Source organism: Bubalus bubalis, chromosome 7 (assembly GCF_019923935.1).
Source record: "Bubalus bubalis isolate 160015118507 breed Murrah chromosome 7, NDDB_SH_1, whole genome shotgun sequence".
Classification (NCBI taxonomy): Eukaryota; Metazoa; Chordata; class Mammalia; order Artiodactyla; family Bovidae; genus Bubalus; species Bubalus bubalis.
The window spans coordinates 93,724,788-93,745,308 of record NC_059163.1 but is presented as its reverse complement, the minus strand read 5'-3'; the positions used below and the strand labels follow the sequence as shown (position 1 = coordinate 93,745,308).

Below are 20,521 nucleotides of genomic sequence, written 5' to 3'. Positions count from 1 at the left end.
TGAATGCAGAGTTCCAAAGAATAGCAAGGAGAGATAAGAGATAAGCATTCCTCAGTGATCAATGCAAAGAGATAGAGGAAAACAACAGAATGGGAAAGACTAGAGATCTCTTCAAGAAAAATTAGAGATACCAAGGGAACATTTCATGCAAAGATGGGCACAATAAAGAACAGAAATGGTATGGACCTAATAGAGGCAGAAGATAAGAAGAGGTGGCAAGAATACACAGAAACTATACAAAAAATAGCTTCACGACCCAGAAAACCACCATGGAGGGATCACTCACCTAGAGCCAGACATCCTGGAATGCAAAGTCAAGTGGGCCTTAGGAGCATCACTATGAACAAAGCTAGTGGAGGTGATGGAATTCCAGTTGAGCTATCTCAAATCCTAAAAGATGATGCTGTGAAAGTGCTGCACTCAATATGTCAGCAAATTTGGAAAACTCAGGAGTGGCCATAGGACTGGAAAATGTCAGTTTTCATTCCAGTGCCAAAGAATGTTCAAACTGCCACACAATTGCACTCATCTCATATTCTAGCAAAGTAATGCTCAGAATTCTCCAAGCCAGGCTTCGACAGTCTGTGAACCGTGAACTTCCAGATGTACAAGCTGGATTTAGAAAAGGAAAAGAACCAGTGATCAAATTGCCAACAATCGTTGGATCATTGAAAAAGCAAGAGAGTTCCAGAAAAACATCTATTTCTGCTTTATTGACCATGTCAAAGCCTTTGACTGTGTGGATCCCAAGAGACGGTGGAAAATTCTTAAGAGATGGGAATATCAAACTTCAGAGTAGTTAATAAAAAGAAAAGCTTCTTTTAACCTTCATGTTAGGCTAATTCTGCTTTAAACTGTAGATCTGGTTGAAAGGTAAGAAATTAAGTCAGCAGTTTGAAAGATTCCTCTCTATGATATCCTTTTGTAATTTATCTGTTAGAGTGACTATGAGAGATAATTATTAAACAAAAATTACAAGATAGAAAACCAAAGAGAGGACAAAGATGTGCTCTACATGAGAAAGGTGCTATTTTTTAACTCATAATTCATCTTTTAAAAATTATTTAATAATTTTGTATTAATTGTAGGGTCAATAAATTCCAAATTTCTAATTTATTTGTAGTGTGAGCTTCATAAAGAGCATATTTATACATAAGGACAAATGTAATGTTTTATTACATAGCTACTTTATAGCTTTATTTGAGCTTATATTTACTTTCAGATTGGATTTAACCCAATTATTTGTGCTTTAATTTTCTATAAGACAATATTAATAATCCTTTTTCATAAAATGATCCCAGGGTACAATATTGAAAAACAGTTTTTGGATTATAGAAACACTTTGAGTTAAGGCATCTACAGTGTAAAATTTATCATATGTAGCCTTCTAATTCATTGGATATAAAGAAATAGGGATGATACATATGACAGCGCCTCATTGACTATTTTGTTTAACTGCTTCCTATGCTCCAGATGCTTTAGATAAGCATTCATTCAGTATACAGAACTTGTCTTTTAATACATATTTCAAAACAGTTTTATTGGGGTATGGTTTATATTTAATAAAATATATTTGTTTAAGCGTACAATTAGATAAATTTGACATGTATATTGTTGTTACCCATCCCAGTATTCTTGGCTGGAGAATTCCGTGGACAGAGGAGCCTGGTGGGCTACCATCCATGGGGTCACAAAGAATCAGACACGACTGAACGACTAACACCTTCACACTTTTCATACTGTTGTTGTTCAGTTGCTAAGTCGTGTCCAACTCTTTGCAACCCTATGGACTGCAGCACGCCAGACTTCCCTGTCCTTCACTATCTCCCAAATGTGGCTCAATGTATCTTCACTGGGGGCTTCCCTTGTGGCTCAGCTGGTAAAGAATCTGCCTGCAATGTGAGAGATCTGGGTACTATCCCTGGGTTGGGAAGATCCCCTGGAGAAGGGAACAGCTACCCACTTCAGTATTTTGGCCTGGAGAATTCCATGGACTCTATCATCCATGGGGTTAGAAAGAGTTGGACACAACTGAGTGACTTTCACTTATCTTCATTGAGTCAGTGGTGCTTTCTAACCATCTCATCCTCTGCTGCTCCCTTCTTTTGTCTTCACTATTTCCCAGAATCACAGTCTTTTCCAATGAGTTGGCACTTTGTATCAGATGGTAAAAGTATTAGAACTTCAACATTAGTCCTTCCAATGAATATTCATGGTTGATTTCCTTTAGAATTGACTAGTTTGATCTCCTTGCAGTCCAAGGGATTCTCAAGACTCTTATCAGCACTACAAGTTGAAATTATCCTGTGTACAGTAATCAAGATAGAGAAAATTTCCATCATTTTCAGAAGTTTCTTTGGGTGTTTACATTGGTAATGCTCCAGTTTCTTCCTGACCTAGATAGCCACTGATGTGTTTTCTTCACATAGCTGTGGATTAGATTTGCCTTTTCTAGTTCAGTCACTCAATCAAGTCTGACTCTTTGCGACCCCATGGACTGCAGCATGCCAGGCCTCCCTGTCCTTCACCAACTCCCGGAGTTTACCCAAACTCATGTCCATTGAGTTGGTGATGCCATCCAACCATCTCATCTTCAGTAGTCCCCTTCTCCCGCCTTCAATCTTTCCCAGCATCAGGGTCTTATCAAATGAGTCAGTTCTTCGCATCAGATGGCCTAAGTATTGGAGTTTCAGCTTCAACATCAGTCCTTCCAATGAACACCCAGGACTGATCTCCTTTAAGATGGACTGGTTGTATCTCCTTGCAGTCCAAGGGACTCTCAAGAGTCTTCTCCAACACCACAGTTCAAAAGCATCAGTTCTTTGGCAGTTAGCTTTCATTATAGTCCAACTCTCACATCCATACATGACCACTGGAAAAACCATAGCCTTGACTAGACAGACCTTTGTTGACAAAGTAATGTCACTGCTTTTTAATATGCTATCTAGGTTGGTCATCGGAGAAGGCAATGGCACCCCACTCCAGTACTCTTGCCTGGAAAATCCCACGGATGGAGGAGCCTGGCAGGCTGCAGTCCGTGGGGTCGCTAGGAGTTGGGACACGACTGAGCGACTTCACTTTCACTTTAAACTTTCATGCATTGGAGGAGGAGATCGCAACCTACTCCAGTGTTCTTTCCTGGAGAATCCCAGGGATGGGGGAGCCTGGTGGGCTGCCGTCTCTGGGGTCGCACAGAGTCAGACATGACTGAAGCGACTTAGCAGCAGCAGCAGGTTGGTCATAACTTTCCTTCCAGGGAGTAAGTGTATTAATTTCATGGCTGCAAACACCATCTGCAGTAATTTTGGAGCGCAAAGAAATAAAAGTCTGCCGCTGTTCCCACTGTTTCCTCATCTATTTGCCGTGAAGTGATGGGACCAGGTACCATGATCTTAGTCTTCTGAATGTTGAGCTTTAAGCCAACTCTTTCACTCTCCTCTTTCACTTTCATCAAGAGGCTCTCTAGTTCTTCTTCGCTTTCTGCCATGAAGCTGGTGTCATCTACATTTCTGAGATTGACATTCCTCTTGGCAATCTTGATTCCAGCTTGTGCTTCATCCAGCCCAGCATTTCTCACAATGTACTCTGCTGCTGCTGCTGCTGCTGCTAAGTCGCTTCAGTCGTGTCCAACTCTGTGCAACCCTGTAGACGGAAACCCACCAGGTTCCCCCGTCCCTGGGATACTCCAGGCAAGAACATTGGAGTGGGTTGCTATTTCCTTCTCCAATGCGTGAAAGTGAAAAGTGAAAGGGAAGTTGCTCAGTTGTGTCCGACTCTTAGCGACCCCATGGACTGCAGCCTACCAGGCTCTTCCATCCATGGGATTTTCCACGCAAGAGTACTGGAGTGGGATGCCATTGCCTTCTCCGATGTACTCTGCGTATAAGTTAAATAAGCAGGGTGACAATATACAGCCTTGATTTACTCCTTTTCCTGTTTGGAACCAGTCTGTTGTTCCATGTCCAGTTCTAACTGTTGCTTCCTGACCTGCATACAAATCTCTCAAGAGGCAGATCAGGTGGTCTGGTATTCCCATCTCTTGAAGAATTTTCCACAGTTTGTTGTTGTTCACACAAAGGCTTTGGCATAGTCAATAAAGCAGAAATAGATGTTTTTCTGGAACTCTCTTGCTTTTTCAATGATCCAGCAGATGTTGGCAATTTGATCTCTGGTTCCTCTGCCTTTTGAAAAACCAGCTTGAACATCTGGAAGTTCACGGTTCATGTATTATTAAAGCCTGGCTTGGAGAATTTTGAGCATTACTTTACTAGCTTGTGAGATGAGTACAGGTGTGCAGTGGTTTGAGCATTCTTTGGCATTGCCTTTCTTCTGAATTGGAATAAAAACTGACCTTTTTAGTCCTGTGGCCACTGCTGAGTTTTCCAAATTTGCTGGCATATTGAGTGCAGCACTTTCACAGCATCATATTTTAGGATTTGAAATAGCTCAACTGGAATTCCATCACCTCCACTAGCTTTGTTCATAATGATGCTCTCTAAGGCCCACTTGACTTCACATTCTAGGATGTCTGGCTCTAGGTTAGTGATCACACTGTCGTGATTATCTGGGTCATGAAGATCTTTTTTGTATTCTTGCCACCTCTTCTTTATATCTTTTGCTTCTGTTAGGTCCATACCATTTCTGTCCTTTATCGAGCCAGTCTTTGCATGAAGTGTTCCCTTGGTATTTTTAATTTTCTTGAAGAGAAATTATGCAGGAGTTTGAACATTCTTTGGCATTGCCTTTCTTTGGAATTGGAATAAAAACTGACCTTTTCCAGTCCTATGACCACTGCTGCATGGTCTTTCTCATTCTTTTGTTTTCTTCTATTTCTTTGCACTGATCACTGAAGAAGGCTTTCTTACCTCTCCTTGCTATTCTTTGGAACTCTGAATTTAAATGGGTATATCTTTCCTTTTCTCCTTTGCCTTTTGCTTCTCTTCTTTTCACAGCTATTTGTAAGACCTCCTCACAAAGCCATTTTGCTTTTTTGCATTTTTTTTTTTTCCCCTTGGGGATGGTCTTGATCCCTGTCTCCTCTACAATGTCATAAAATTCCGTCCATAGTTCTTCAGGCACTCTGTGTATCAGATCTAGTCCCTTAAATGTTTCTCATTTCCACTCTATAATCGTAAGAGATTTGATTTAGGTCGCTGGAGCAAGCAGCAGCTGTGCAGCGCTGGAGCAAGTGGCCATGAGATACCCTACGTCCAACGTCAGGAGCCGTGGCTGCACTTCACTGGAGCAGCAGTGAGGAGATACCGCACATCCAAGTTCAGAGAAACCCCAGTAAGACAGTAGGCACTGAAGCGGCTGTGAGGAGATACTCCATGCCCAAAGGCAAAGGAGAAGCCCCAGCAAGACAGTAGGAGGGCCAAATTGGCATTTAGAATCAAACCCCATCACTGCCAGAGACGCTCAGAGGGCTCAAACAAACCTTATGCACACCAGGACCCCGGACTCCACAGAGACTGAGAGAGAACTGTGTTTGAGCATCTCCTATGGAGGCATAGGTCAGCAGTGGCCTGCTGCAGGGGCAGGGGTTCTGGGTGCAGCAGACTTGGGTATGGCATAAACCCTCTTGAAGGAGGTCGCCATTAACCCCACCATAGAGCTGCCAGAACTTACACAGGACTGGGAAATAGAGTCTTGGAGGGCACTAACAGAACCGTGTGTGAACCAGGACCCAGGAGAAGGGAGTACTGACCCCACAAGACACTGACCCAGACTTGCCTGCGAGTGTCTAGGAGTCTCCAGCGGTGGCATGGGTTGGTGGTGGCCTGCTGCAGGGTTGGGGCACAGAGTGCAGCAGTGCATGCATGGGACCTTTATCTTCCCATGGGGGGTCACCATTATCTTCATTTCCTCCACCATAGTTTGGCCCAGGTAAATAGCAGGGAGGAAACACAGCTCCATCCATCAACAGAAAATTGGATTAAAGATTTACTGAGTACGGTCTAAACAAGACCCAGTTTTCCCCTTTCCTTCCTTTCAGTCTTTCCCATCAGGAAGCTTCCTTAAGCCTCTAATCCTTCACCATCAGAGGGCAGACAGACTGAAAACCACAATCACAGAAAACTAACCAATCTAATCACATGGACCACAGCTTAGTCTAACTCAGTGAAGCTATGAGCCATGCCATGTAGGGCCACCCAAGATGGACAGGTCATTGTGGGGAGGTCTGACAAAATGTGTTCCACTGGAGAAGGGAATGTCAAACCACTTCAGTCTTCTTGCCTTGAGAACCCAATGAACAGTATGAAAAGGCAAAAAGATAGGACACTGAAAGATGAACTCCCCAGGTCGGTAGGTGCCCAATATGCTACTGGAGATCAGTGGAGAAATAACACCAGAAAGAATGAAGTTCAGTTCAGTTCAGTCACTCAGTCATGTCTGACTCTTTGCGACCCTGTGAATTGCAGCACGCCAGGCCTCCCTGTCCATCACAAACTCCCAGAGTTCACTCAGACTCATGTCCATCGAGTCAGTGATGCCATCCAGCCATCTCATCCTCTGTCGTCCCCTTCTCCTCCTGCCCCCAATCCCTCCCAGCATCAGAGTCTTTTCCAACGAGTCAACTCTTTGCCTGAGGTGGCCAAAGTACTGGAGTTTCTGCTTCAGTATCACTTCCTCCAAAGAAATCCCAGGGCTGATCTCCTTCAGAATGGACTGGTTGGATCTCCTTGCAGTCCAAGGGACTCTCAAGAGTCTTGTCCAACACCACAGTTCAAAAGCATCAATTCTTGAGCACTCAGCCTTCTTCACAGTCCAACTCTCATATCCATACATGACCACAGGAAAAACCATAGCCTTGACTAGATGGACCTTTGTTGGCAAAGTAATGTCTCTGCTTTTCAATATGCTATCTAGGTTGGTCATAACTTTCTTTCCAAGGAGTAAGCGTCTTTTAATTTCATGGCTGCAGTCACCATCTGCAGTGATTTTGGAGCCCAGAAAAATAAAGTCTGACACTGGTTCCACTGTTTCCCCATCTATTTCCCATGAAGTGATGGGACCAGATGTCATGATCTTCGTTTTCTGAATGTTGAGTTTTAAGCCAACCTTTTCACTCTCCTCTTTCACTTTCATCAAGAGGCTTTTGAGTTCCTCTTCACTTTCTGCCATAAGGGTGGTGTCATCTGCATATCTGAGGTTATTGATATTTCTCCCAGCAATCTTGATTCCAGCTTGTGTTTCTTCCAGTCCAGCGTTTCTCATGATGTACTCTGCATAGAAGTTAAATAAGCAGGGTGACAATATACAGCCTTGAAGTACTCCTTTTCCTATTTGGAACCAGTCTGTTGTTCCATGTCCATTTCTAACTGTTGCTTCCTGACCTGCATACAGATTTCTCAGGGGACAGGTCAGGTGGTCTGGTATTCCCATCTTTTTCAGAATTTTCCAGTTTATTGTGATCCACACAGTCAAAGGCTTTGGCATAGTCAATAAAGCAGAAATAGATGTTTTTCTGGAACTCTCTTGCTTTTTTGATGATCCAGCGGATGTTGGCAATTTGATCTCTGGTTCCTCTGCCTTTTCTAAAACCAGCTTGAACATCAGGAAGTTCACGGTTCACGTATTGCTGAAGCCTGGCTTGGAGAATTTTGATGGAGCCAAAGCAAAAACAATACCCAGTTGTAGATGTGACTGGTGATGGAAGCAAGGTCTGATGCTGCAAAGAGCAATATTGCATAGGTACCTGGAATGTTAGGTCCATTAATCAAGGCAAATTGGAAGTAGTCAAACAGGAGATGGCATGAGTGAACGTCGACATTTTAGGAATCAGTGAACTAACATGGACTGGAATGCGTGAATTTAACTCAGATCACCATTGTATCTACTACTGTGGGCAAAAATCCCTTAGAAGAAATGGAGTTGCGGTCATAGTCAACAAAAGAGTCCGAAATGCAGTACTTAGATCAATTTCAAAAAATGACAAAATGGTCTCTGTTCGTTTCCAAGGCAAACCATTCAATATCATGGTAATCCAATCTATACCCTGAGCAGTAATGCTGAAGAAGCTGAAGTTGAGCGGTTCTGTAAAGACCTGCAAGACCTTGTAGAACCAACACCCAAAAAGTTGTCCTTTTCATTATAGGGGACCGGAATGCAAAAGTAGGAAGCCAAGAAACACCTGGAGTAACAGGGAAATTTGGCTTTGGTGTACAGAATGAAGCAGGGCAAAGGCTAATAGAGTTTTGCCAGGAGAATGCACTGGTCATAGCAAACACCCTCTTCCAACAATACAAGAGAAGACGCTACACATGGACATCACCAGAAGATCAACACCGAAATCAGATTGATTATATGCTTTGTAGCCAAACGTGGAGAAGCTCTATACAGTCAGCAAAAAGAAGACTGGGAGCTGCTGACTGTGGCTCAGATCATGAACTCCCTATTGCCTTTTCTAGACTTTAATACAAATGGAATGATTAAGTATGCATTCCATCCCACCCCTCCAGGTCATCACAGAGCACCAGGTAGAGCTCCTTGTGTTATATAGCAGCTTCCCACTAGCTGTTTCACACATGGTAATGTATCTATTCAATGCTACTCTCTCAATTTGTCCCACCCTCTCCAATGTATCTATTCAATGCTACTCTCTCAATTTGTCCCTCTTGCCTGGAGAATCCCAGGGATGGGGGAGCCTGGTGGGCTGCCATCTGTGGGGTCGCACAGAGTCAGACATGACTGAAGTGACTTAGCAGCAGCAGCAGCAACTCCTTCCCTCACTGTGTCTACAAGTCCATTCTCTATGTCTGCATCTCTAGTCTTGCCTGCAGATATGTTCATCAGTATCATCTTTATTGATTCCATATATATGCTTTAATATACAATATTTGTTTTTCTCTTTCTGACTTAACTTCATGCCGTACAACAAGCTCTAGGTTTGTCTACTTCAGTTCAACTGACTCAAATTTGTTCTTTTTTATGACAGAGTAATATTCCATTGTATATATGTGTCACAACTTTTTATGCTTTTTTTTGTTGATGGACATCTAGGTTGCTTCTGTGTTCTAGCTATTGTAAATAGTGCTGCAGTGAACATTGAGTTACATGTGTCTTTTTGAATTGTGGTTTTTCTCTGGATGTATGCCCAGGAGTAGGATTGCTGGCTCATATAGTAGCTGTATTTTTAGTTTTTTAAGGAACCTTCATACCATTCTCCCTGGTGGTTGTATCGGTTTACATTCCCACCAACACTGTTGGAGGGTTCTGTTTGCTCAACATACTTTCCAGCATTTATTGTTTATAGACTTTTAGATGATGGCCAATCTGACTGGTGTGAAGGGATACCTCTCATTGTAGTTTTGATTTGCATTTCTCTAATAATGAGCAATGTTGAGCATTTTTTCATGTGTTTGTTGACCATCTGTGTGTCTTCTTTGGGAAAAAATACGTGTTTGGGTCTTCCACTCATTTTTTCATTGGGTTCTTTGTTTTACTGATATTGAGGTGCATGAACTGCTTGTATATTTTGGAGATTAATCCTTTGTCAGTTGCTTCATTTGCAATTCTTTGTTTCTTTGGAAGTTCAGTTCAGTTGCTCAGTCGTGTCGGACTCTTTTTGACCCCATGAACCGCAGCACGCCAGGCCTCCCTGTCCATCACCAACTCCCAAAGTACACCCAAACCCATGTCCATCAAGTCGATGATGCCATCCAACCATCTCATCTTCTGTTGTCCCCTTCTCCTCCTGCCCTCAATCTTTCCCAGCATCAGGGTCTTTTCTAATGACTCAGGTCTTCGCATCAGATGGCCAAAGTGTTGGAGTTTCAGCTTCAACATCAGTCCTTCCAATGAACACCCACGACTGATCTCCTTTAGGATGGACTGATTGGATCTCCTTGTAGTCCAAGGGACTCTCAAGAGTCTTCTCCAACAGAATTTTAAAATCACAGTTACTACGATTTTTCATTGTTTACTTTCTGATGGTACTTTATGTTGACCTATTTCTGGAAATTTTGCCTACCTTGAAGATTTTCTCTTATATTTTCTTATAAAAGTTTTTACAGTTTTAGATTTTCTTTTTAGGTAAATAATATGTTTCAAAGTACTTTTTCTTATGTTGTTGTTCAGTTGTTCAGTTGTGTCTGACTCTGCAATCTCCTCTCATTTGTATAAAATCAGTTGACCTTTCAAGAATGTGTCTGTTTCTGGACTCTCTAGTCTGTTTCATTGCTATGTCTATGAATATCACATTGTCTTATTAATGTGCACTCATAATAAGTTTCAAAAACTGGTAGTAGTATTCCTGCAGCTTTTTTTTTTTTTTCAGAATTGTCCTTTGAATTTCCATATACATTTTTAAATCAGTTTATCAATTTCTCTGAAAAGTCTGATAGGATTTTGATTGGAATTACATTGAATCTATAGATCAATTAGAAAATATTTTCCATCTTAAAAATAAGTCTTTCGATCCATATTTTTAGAAATCCTTAAATTCTATTATTGCTTCTAAGTAGTTTTCAATTTACAGGTCTTACACCTATTTTATTACATTTAATGTATTTAATTATTTTCTGAAAAAATGGAAGTTAGAAGATTTTATTTTCTAATTGTTGAAAATAGCAGAAATACAGCTGATTTTTACCTTTTACCCACATATCTTGCTATCTTTCTAAACTTACTCATTAGTTCTAATAATATTTTGGAGCTTCCTTATAATTTTCTTCATACTTAATCATGTTGTCTGAGAGTAATGACTGCTTCATTTTTTCCTTTCCAATTGGTGTGCATTTAAAGATGCAGTTTCACTATATTGCAGTTTGAAGAGTTGCTGACAAAAATTCATTGGTCATTGTTATCTCTGTATGAATTGTAATTTTTTGTCCTAGCTGATTTAATTATTTCTCCTTATAACTAGTTTCTAGTGATATGATTTGGCACCCCACTCCAGTACTCTTGCCTGGAAAATCCCATGGACAGAGGAGCCTGATAGGCTGCAGTCCATGGGGTCTCTAGGAGTCAGACTCCACTCCAGTACTCTTGCCTGGAAAATCCCATGGACAGAGGAGCCTGATAGGCTGCAGTCCATGGGGTCTCTAGGAGTCAGACACGACTGAGCGACTTCACTTTCCCTTTTCACTTTCATGCATTGGAGAAGTAAATGGCAACCCACTCCTGTGTTCTTGCCTGGAGAATCCCAGGGACGGGGAGCCTGGTAGGCTGCCGTCTATGGGGTCGCACAGAGTCGGACACTACTGAAGTGACTTAGCAGCAGCAGCAGCAGTGATATGATTATAATGTATCTTATTTGGATTTCCTTCATGTTTTTCCTTTTTCCAGTTTTTTGAGTGTTTGGAATCTCTAGGTTTATAGTTCTCATTAAATTTGAAACATTTTGACCATATGTATTTTTTTGTTCAACGAGTCACTGTGTTTCTGTTCAATTTTTTATCTTGTTCTTATGGTTTTGTTTTAATTGCTTTTGTTGCTGTGACTTCAGATTCACTGAAATTTTCTTCTGCAGTGTCTAATCCATTTTTATACTCATCCAGTTAAAATGTCATTTCAGATTGTGTTTTTCATCTCTTAAAACTTCCACTTTATTTTTATAGCTTTTGTTTTTCTCATCATTTTATGCTTTCTTTAATCCCTGAGCATGCAGAGCATATTTATAATAGCTTTGTTTTAAAAGTTCTCTAATTTCTCGGTCTATTTTTATTGACTGAAATTTCTCCTCACTTATGGGTAACATATGCCTACTTCTTGGCATATTTTTAGACACTGGACATTATTAATGTTACATTATTAAGTGTCCTGATCTTCTTAATCTTTCTTTGAAGAGGCAAGCAATTAAATAATTTATAAATTAATTTGATCATTTCAGTATCTCAGTCCTGTGCTGTCCTCTAATGAGAACAAAGTTTTTTCTTTTTCTTTTTTTTTTTCTTTCATGGTTTTTTTTTCTTTCTTTCTTTCACATATTTTGTTCAGTTTTATAGCTGCTGGAGGGTAAGCCAGGGGACTGTTTATCCATCAAAGCCAGATGCATGTATCCTGCTGGTTAAGTTTTACTAGAAGAAAACATTTGACATAATTTGATCTTTTGTTTTTTTCCTTTAAAATTGACTCCATGTTGGTTATTCATAATTTTTCCATAAGAATCATTATAAATTAGACATTAAGTTTCTTCTTTAGGAGGGGGGTATAGTTTTCACCTTTTCAATATATGATCACATTTCGACTGTTGCTGTTGTTAGTCGCTAAGTCACATCTGACTCTTTTGTGATTGCGTAGACTGTAGCCCGCCAGGCTCCTCTGTCCATGGGATTTCCCAGGCAAGAATACTGGACTGGGTTGCCATTTCCTCAAAGGAAAGGAGATCAAAGATCTCCTCCAGGGGATCTTCCTGACCCAGGAATTGAATTCGTGTCTCTTGTGTCTCCTGCACTGACAGCCAGATTCTTTATCTTTGAGTTGCCAGGGAAGCCCTTTGCATCTCTAAATCATATAAATTGGAATTTTGATGTTTTAGATTCCTCAATTACTCTCTTATGTCACTTCGGTTACTTCTTTAGGTAGCCATTTTAGTCATTTAGAAATAATCGATCGCTTTACTTTTCAGATGGTGATAGTGTTTTCCTTTTCCCCCAAGATTTTTTTTTTTTTCTGAGTAGGTTAAGTGGTGATTTCTCTTAACTGCTTTCAAGTACAGTTTGCTTGAATATCCTTACTGCAGAGCTTCTTAAGCCACAGTAAAACCTCCTTTGTCTGGGAGAAATTCTGGAATGTTTATGAGTGCTGCCAAGAAATTATTTTCAGTACAAAAGAAAAGGTTATCTTGCATAAAGGTCTTTGCTTTTAGGTTTTTATTTTCAGCGTTTCTGGAAGCAGAAAATTTTAATTCTAGATTTTCAGGAAGTTCTTGTTGGTACCCTACTGTTTATAGGGTAAATATTATTTTATGATGTATTGCATTTTCTCCTTTGTCATATCTTTCAGGAAAGCATCTGGCTCTCATTGATGAGTGACTTAGACCAGAAGTAAGGTCTGTGTTTTCTGTGCCAGGAGTGCCTAGTGAGTCTCAGAAGATCAGGAAGAATGGGCATATGTGTTGAAACATCTTATCTATAAAAAGGTGAATGCTGCAGAACAAAAACCCTATTGTTGACTGAGATGTCCTAGTTATTATGACAGACCAGTAAGAATTTGAGGTTAAGATAACTTTGACTTTCACTGAATAGTTTACCTCACTTAATATTCAGTGGTATTGAAGATAAAGATAACACTTACTATACTTGATAAATTTTTTGAAAATATTTAACATTATATCAAATTTTAATTGGTTTAGAAATGTCCAACTCTATAGATTTTCTCAAACTCCATTATATGTTTCTTAGATCCCTGGGGCCAGAATTGCAATACATTAGTCTAGATTTGTATTCACCATGATTGTGCATGAAGGTAGATTGCTTTTTGTTAGTTTTCCAGTATCTGAGCTGATGGTTTCTAAATATTTGTAAATTGTTTTCTCTATAAGACTTTTCCTTCAGGGAAATAAATGAAATGATTTACTGTATGTTTTCAGAAGGAACATAGCTAAGAAGTTAGATCCTGTAATCATTTTAAGTGTATGCGACGCTATGGATGTAGCCCACCAAGCTCCTCTGTCCATGGGATTCTCCAGGCAAGAATACTAGAGTGGGTTGCCATTCCTTCTTCAGGGGATCTTCCTGACCCAGGAATTGAACCTGGTACTCCTGCATTGCAGGCAGATTCTTTATCATCTGAGCCACCAGGGAAGCCCCATAATTTAGCCATTTTCCCCCAAATTTGCCACCTTAGCCACTCTCATTGTCATCTGTGGCTACTCAAAGTGTGTCTGTACCCACATGAACTACTTAGTAGCTATTTCACTATCTGAAAGAGCTAAATACCATGTGTAAATATGGAAATTACTAGTGACTTCTCTTTCTCCTTTCTTGCTTGTTATCTTTTAAAATTTTACCTAATATTTTTAGAAGAAATTCACTATAATTTTCTGTGCAAAGAATTGCCTATTTTATACCATTCTTGTTTTCCTTCTCATTATTTCCCTAGGGCATATACTTTTGTTTTCCAGTACTACAGAGACAGAAATATTCCATATAGTTTTTGTTAGGATTGCATATAAATAAGAAAAATCACTTCTAGTGGCTTTATATTTTCCTACTACATTTTCATTTCCTTGAACCCCAGAATATTTGTCACACAGTTTAATTGAAATAATTTCTGCAGAATTCCAGTTACTTTTCCCCTAAGAGATTTTGCTTTCTTTAAATCTTAAAAAGCCTTATGACTTCATTTCTATCCTGTTGTGTTCCTTGGCATGGAAATGACTTGTCCTGCATTTTTCAACTTCACATCCTGAGTCATTTTTATAGATGACAGATCACACAGGCTATCTACTAGTCAACATCAGTCCTACAGTTTTATACTTATGTCAGAATTGGACATGCCCATGATCTTGGTATTTGTCTATATCTGATTTTATTAGTTAGGTCTATTGTCATTTTTGTACTCAACCACTGGTAAACTTAGAATCTTCTACTTTGCATCTTTAATGTAAGGGTCAGAAATTTGAGGAAGTTATATTTGCATAAGATGAAAAATTGGGTCAGTCTAGATACCTCTAACTTTTAAAACTGTAACATACGGTAAGAAATACATTTTATATTACAACTCAGTACATAAGCACAAGCACACACACACAACTGAAGCACGGTTTCATTAAACTATACTTGCCCTTATTCTCTGTGACATACTCAGAGGTTCTCTCTTCTATCATTTTGTGAAAATATGTTGGTCTTATGTAAGCTGACTTCATGACTTACACAGTGGTTGCTGCCAGCAACTTAAAAAACATTTGCCTAGACAACACTTAAAGTTATTTATAATTCTGAGATGCTGTCAGTCTGTGGTGAAATATTTTTTTTTCCTTTTATTTGAGCTATTTTTGTTGTTGTTGTAAAATCCACATAACATAAAATTTACTGCTTCAACTGTTAAAACACAGTTCATGGCATTTGATACATTTACAATGTGAATATCTGTGTTCACCTTTTTTCAAGCAACTTCTTCCTAAAAACAGCTTCTCATTTTCTTCCATGATTTCTTCTTTCAGGCTTCTCAAACCTTTCCAGTTAAATTTAACTGCCCTTATCAGGGCTTGAAATGATTCCAAATAAGCTTGGAAGTGCATCTTGGAAAGAGAACAAAGTAACGCATAGGCTTCTGGATAAGTTTGTGGCTAAACAAACAAGTCAGGGACAGAAATGTAAGGCTGGACGTTGTGTGTCCACAGAGATTTCTGTGGACAGGGCGATACTGTTCTCATATAGCTTAAGAAGCGTAAAGAAATGTGTCTGAAGAAAGGGATGCTTCCTTAATTATAATTCATTCCCCATTGATGAAAAGAATCAAGACACTTTCCAGCATTTATGATGGTTCTTTTTATAGAGAAAAGTCAATCCGCTTTTCTAGTTTTCACCAACCATGTGTGATATTTGAGCCAAAGCTTCCTAGGAACGAAGATGCTCATTTAAGACTTGGTGGTGGTCTGAGCCTCATCCTGGTTTATGTGGTGGCCTTTGCTGGTGGATCAGGCCATCTAATGAGGGGATGGAAATGCGCTATTTTACATCCTCCTTGGCGGTACACCAAACTGTGTTTTTACTTCTGTTGCTGTGTAAAAATATTGTGTTAAATGCTAGACATGGTATGTAAGTGCTTGATGGCTTTGAATTTCTTTTCATTTTGGCAAATAAACATAGGCAAAAAAACCTTACTATTTTCCTTCCATTTGTAGGCTGCTCACTCAATTGTGTACTATAAGTTCAGTATTTGGTTTTCAACTTTATTGAAGTGTAACACTTCATTTTAACTTGAAATTGATGTTGTGCTGTGTCTCAAAAGAAAGAAAACAGCTTGAACGAAGGAGCAGTGATTTTCATTCTCTTAATTCTGAGTAATAGTAGCTCTTTTTGCTTTTGTCTTGCACTATTGGTTAACTCATGAAGCCAAGTCTAAACAACTATCACTGAACCATTCCATTTCTATAATGTAATGAGACTATATGTGCTTGAAAACAAAAATGAAGAATTCTTTCCATTGGAAGGATATCGCCGTTACATTTCAGTTTCTTCTGGATGCAAAGTGGCCCTTAGTTTGTCTCTTCTAGATAGATTCAAAGTTCCTGGCTTATGAAACTGACATAATGCCATAAATTTAACTTGCCTTGCAGAAAATTACTTCTGCAGAGGAAGGACTCATTTTTGCTGCCTGCAGAAATCATTAGATGAATAATTCCTGTTTTGAAGGTTATGTTTGTTACAGGCTCTTCTGGGAGGTCTTGACCATATTTCATAAAACAAAAACAGGACCTTGAGAGTACTTGCTAGTTGATGACGTTCCCTGCTTTAGTCTTCTTCAGCTATCCAGTAATTCTGTGCTGAGCATATCCCCCAGTGATTTTCATGAAACTCCTTTTCAGCTGACTCCGCCAGCGTCTTTGGCTATCTGGAAGATTTTGCCAGACTGACTTCATTAAATTTTTTTCCTGATTATTAAAGCAATGCGTATTTATTATGAGTATTTTTTAATAGAGAAAAGTAGAAAAAAATCTGGGGGAAAATATAACTCAAAATTCCTGCTGCCCAGAAAGAATAGTACTAAACTTTTGACCTAGTTCCTTCAGTTTGACTTTCTGCTGGATTGGTCCACAGATCTACCACTGTTGGGAATTTTGGACGTGGTATAGAATCTTTAGAAGTGTTGAGGAAATATCTTCCCTTATCAGGAGTCAATTAGTTTAGGCCTTAAAATACTACTTATCAAGTACATGGTATATTTAGTGTTGGGTTGATTCTGCTCTTCATTAGCTAGAGAAAATGAGAGAAATAATGCACAGAGCTGGGATAAGAGAGTGCTCAAAGGACCATTTTATTCTTGGCCACCATATAGTTTACATTACTGAGAGTGCAGTAGAACTGTCTGAAGATGACTCTCCATCTTAATGTTACTGTTTTGCATAACTGTGAATGGCAAGGAAGAAGCAGGGAGGGACACTGTCTCCTGGGTTGGCCGCTCTCATCTGTTCCCATTGCTCTATCTCCAGTGTGTATGTTGATTTAACTCAGCAGTTAATAGATCCAGTCTTTCCCCCTGAGTTCTCAAGTGGTATATTTAGTAATACCAACACAAAATATATTCTCTCTCCATTTTTGCCTCCTTTGAAGAAAAAGAGGAACAGAAACCAAATATCTATCCATCTTGTTTTCTGTCAGTGAATTATATCGCTACTTACCTTGTCATCCAAGCCAGAAATGTAGAAACTATCCTACAGTCTTTCTTCTCCTTAGTATCCCCAGGTACAAGTCATCTCCAAGTTTGATACAGCGTTTGCTCCTGGTTGTGTCTTGATTACTTCAGCTCCTTTACCATCACCGGCCCTTTGCCTATAACCTATTCATTGCTGGATGCCCGGTAGCCAGCTCATTACCCCGCCGCATTAGTCATTCACAGTGTTCTTAGACATGATATTCTCTTCAGTGTCATGGCTTAGAATGTGAGCACTTAGAAGTGTCTCCTCCATTTTGATTTTACTTGAATGATGTGGGGAATCATGATACTTCCTTGAATCTGATAGTGCCTTTCTGGGATGGCATTATCACAGGGCTGGTTGGAAATTGGAAGAAAGCTGTTCAACTGGTCGAAGTAAGAGAATAAAGGGATGGAAAGTTGTGTCGTTTCAGGCAGAAGTCATTCAATGATGCTTTGGAAATTTTCCACTCTGTCTCTTGAAAAAATATTTTCTTCTGCCTCTAATAGGGCAAACCAGAGTACTTTATATAAAACTCCAGTACCTACCTTGGATCATATTTCTCTGCCTCCATGTACTAGGTAAAATTTTTAATACTAAAGGAAGATAGGTGCTTACAGAAATTCTTATTTCAAAAGGAAGTGACTCTCTATTCCTCTCTGCTTAGTGATACTTGCCTCTTAGATTTGTAAAAACTTCATTGGATACTTGTCTGTACTTGTATTATGCTCTGAAGGCTAAGCAACCAGTGAAGGAGAGTGTTGTCTTTGGAAATATATCTAGGTTTCACGTTAATAGTTGTAAATGAGAGGGAAGGAAACTAATACTTACTATATGCCTACTTTATATTAGCCATTTGCATATTTACCATAGAATTTAATCCTCTCATGATCCTGTTGAAATTAGTATTGTGGTATACATTTTACAGATAGGGAAATCTCAGAGACATTAAATAGTTTCCACAGCTGACATTCAAATATAGATCAAGGGCTTTTCTCACTGTACTGTGATAAAATAATGGTGATGAAATCAGTAACTATAATCACCATGGCAAGTAATACTGTGGGATATGTTATCTAGAAGTCAAGAAGTCACTGGGCTGAATATTTTCCATGTATTAGCGTATTTAATATTAACAGTACCTAGCTCAGAGGTTGTGAAATGATCTAGGTACTGTTAATATTATTAACTCCATTTTACAAATGCAGAGATTGAAACTAAGAGTGTTTACACAAGGTAAGTCACTCAGTCATCAGCAGTGAATCTGGGGTCCAGGTCCAGATAGTTAGATCCTGGGCCCCAATTCTATAAGATTTTTTTTTTTCTTTTTGGATGTGGACTATTTTTAAAGTCTTTATTGAATATGTTACAATATTGCATCTGTTTTATGTTTTGGTTTTTTGGCCACAAGGTACTTGGGATCTTAGATCCTCGACCAGGGATTGAACCCATACCCAACCAGGGATCGAACCCATACCCGCTACAGGGGAGGGCAGAATCTTCACCACTGGACCACTAAGGAAGTCTCCCTGAGGCCCCGTTCTTAAACACAATGATATGCTACTTCCTAGTAACACATCAAAATTCATGACTGAATAAATGGAATAAATAGTCCTTAGCATAATGTTTTGCCTGTGGTGGTCAAGTAATGCCTATTTTAATGACTGAACAGTTAAGTTAAATGACTGACTAATTGAAGCAAGTACTAAAAGAACAAGTAAATGAGATCCACAATTAATTATTTAATTACTCAGTAAAGAATAGGAAGAAAATTCTGAGAGTCATCTGGAGACTTTTCCAAAAATAAATGTAATGTCAGGTTACTACGTAATACATTGGATTAACTGAGTAACTTCTGTGGATTGTTTGAATCAATGAAAAAATTCAAGTAATGAAAACATTTCAATGAACTAGCAACAAGTAAAGGCTTCCCTGGTGGCTCAGATGGTAAAGAATCCACCTGCAGTACAGGAGACCTGGGTTTGATCCCCGGGTTGGGAAGATCTCCTGAAGGAAGGCTTGGCAACCCACTCCAGTATTCCTGCCTAGAGAGTCCCCATGGACAGAGGAGCCTGGCAGGCTACAGTCTGTGGGGTCACAAAGCATTGGACATGACTGAGCACAGCACACACAGCAACAAGTAACGCTTTATAGTCTGAAGGGAAGGGAAGCCTACATTTTAAGGGTAAGAGTACCCTTTGTGGGTCAGCCCTTGGCAAGAGTTTTGATAGTATTTGCGCAAAGATGAAGATTGCTCCAATGCAGATGCTGTGATTCAAGTGAGAGTCCAGAGTTTTGAGTAATTTCTGGTGAATTTTTCCATCCCCTCCCTCCTTCCCCTAAACACTCACAGCATTATGACTGTTATCTGCCAGAGGACCAGATCATCCCTCATGTGGCTCTGTACATCCCTGTCTTTTTAACCCTACCTTCTACTGTTCTCGATCTTTTGAAACCTTTCCATTATACACATATCTTCATTTTCTTCTGCAAATATTCCCTTTATCTCTTGCTATTACCAAACTCGAATGTCCCCTTGTAGACATTGCTTCTTCTGTAGCCCTCTTTCATCATGATGGGTTTTCTTCTTTTTGTTGGGCCTAGAGATGGAAGAGGGGCTTCCCTGGTGGCTCAGAGGTTAAAGCATCTGCCTGCAATGCAGGAGACCCAGGTTCAATCCCTGGGTTGGGAAGATCCCCTGGAGAAGGAAATGGCAACCCACTCTAGTATTCTTGGCCTGGAGAATCCCATGGACAGAGAAGCCTGGTGGGCTACAGTCCATGGGGTTGCAAAGAGTCGGACACGACTGAGCAACTTCACTTACTTAGAGATGGAAGAAGTACCATCCTTCTTATTGCTGCTTCCGGTCAATCCACCCAACCTCCTATTTAAACAAACAAACAAATACATCTTTGTATCTCATGTTGTCAGATTTTACTTGCCCTATACTTGTTTGCAGTCATTTACCCTCCTGAATCCCTTCCTCTTACTCCTTAAAGATTTTACCAACACTCTCTTATTAACATTATTCTTGTTGAGAAAGTAATCTTTAAACCAGAGAACATCCCCTAACATCTGGAAGCTAGTTTGTTACTTTTTTATTGAATTATAATTAACATGCAATATTCTATTAGTTTCAGATGTACAACATAGTGTTTCAATATTTTTATGCATTATGCAGTGATCACCACAATAAGTCTAGTTACCATCTGCTAT

At 39.6% G+C, this 20,521-nt stretch overlaps 1 long non-coding RNA gene and 1 other non-coding gene across 7 annotated transcripts in view; both read left to right on the top strand.

Annotated features, from left to right (window-relative positions):
• Positions 1-20,521, top strand: part of LOC112586240 — a 381,631-nt gene that overhangs the window by 45,822 nt on the left and 315,288 nt on the right. The window lies entirely within an intron of this gene.
• On the top strand, positions 19,926-19,997 carry TRNAC-GCA. The gene has a single exon. It is a non-coding gene; the product is annotated as a tRNA-Cys (tRNA).